Here is a 1,541-nt window from a genome sequence, read left to right as displayed (position 1 = left end):
AAGAAGAAGAAGAAGAAGAAGAAAAAAAAAAAAAAAGAAGAAGAAGAAGAAGAAGAACAAAAATAATAATAAAAAAAAAAGAAATGTGTCGACGAGAGGTTGAAACATCATCTACTATATAATTCCGAACGATTAATCATTATGATTTTATTATTATTATTGTCTTTCGTTTGAAGGAGAAGCAACGATGTATGGAGAACATTCCCTTTCTGTACCCGATCTTCATGATAGCCGACAAACAAGCCCAGGTATTTAATATATCACATTTTTGCCCTATGCACTTTAAGAGTGAACTTTTAAAGCTATGTCTCTTATCTTACAGAGGGTTATAAGGCGCTCGCAACTGCATACGGTCATATAAGCGCTATCTTTATACGTTTAGCCTATGGTCTACTTAAGTTTTTCATAAAGCCAAAAATGAAAAAGAAAAAAAAAACCAACGATAACTTGTTAATAATTGTTCCTATTTTTGGAACTCTGAAGGCAGAATAAATTAAAACAAGGTCAGGTTTCGTACGGGGGAGGGGGCGGAAAAGGGGCGGGGGGCGGGGTGAGGATAAAGCCGTTTTTTTTAGGGCAATACATGTAAATATATTCTTTTCAAGAGAAAAGAAATGGTACCTTTCAGTTTGATGAGAAAGACGTACATGAACAGATACTGTTATGTTCAGGGGCAAGCAGAAATGGCAAGGTTGTAAAATTGTTCTGTGTTTGTGTAATTGTGTATTCCTGTATGTATAATAATATTATGTCTATGTACTTTATATATTATGCATGTATGTATTTATATTTATGTATATATGTATGCATGTGTGTTTGCCATTGTAAACCAAATTGACCTTCCTTTTGGGATCAATAAAAATGATTTTTTTTAAAAGTCGGACGTGGGTGAAAAATCTCGGAGGTTCCGTGTGCAAGTTACACACGTTAAAGATCTCTTGATGGTCTAAAATCGATAAGTGTAGGCTTCGGCCGCCACCCTTGCAAAATTCAACTTTTCCTACGAACTGAAAATGTGTAATGTGCCTCGCGAGCTCATATGACCTTATGCGGTCGCGAGCGCCGTAAAACACTTACCCCCCGAAAAAAAAAAGACTTAGTTCCGGCGTCTGTGGTGTAGCAGTCAGACGCCTCACCGTCACACACAGATGATCCGAGTTCGATTCCAGGAGGGGGAGAATCTTTATCGTGTATCCACATCAGACCACCTACCAACCCCCCACGCAATTCTCCTAGACTGTCGTTAAGTTGTGTGTGTTTTTCCCGCAGTAAGCGTAACAGAGACACACTAATCCAACATGTTATAACTTCCGATCTAAATCTCTACAACCCCACACCTGCAGCCTGACAAACAGGTCTTTTCTTTTCATTCCAACCCGCAAACCTTTTCACACCTGCGCGCTGCCTTGTCAGCAAGTGTGCAGTCACTCTACGTCACTGCCTATCATTCAAGGTCAATATCACCACCATGGTGATATAAGTCTGCAAGCAAAAAAAAACCACAACCCCAAACCCAACAAAACAACACCAACAACAACCCC

This window comes from Aplysia californica, unplaced genomic scaffold (assembly GCF_000002075.1).
Source record: "Aplysia californica isolate F4 #8 unplaced genomic scaffold, AplCal3.0 scaffold00110, whole genome shotgun sequence".
Taxonomy (NCBI): Eukaryota; Metazoa; Mollusca; class Gastropoda; order Aplysiida; family Aplysiidae; genus Aplysia; species Aplysia californica.
The sequence above is the reverse complement of the archived record's forward strand: the minus strand, read 5'-3'. Positions refer to the sequence as shown.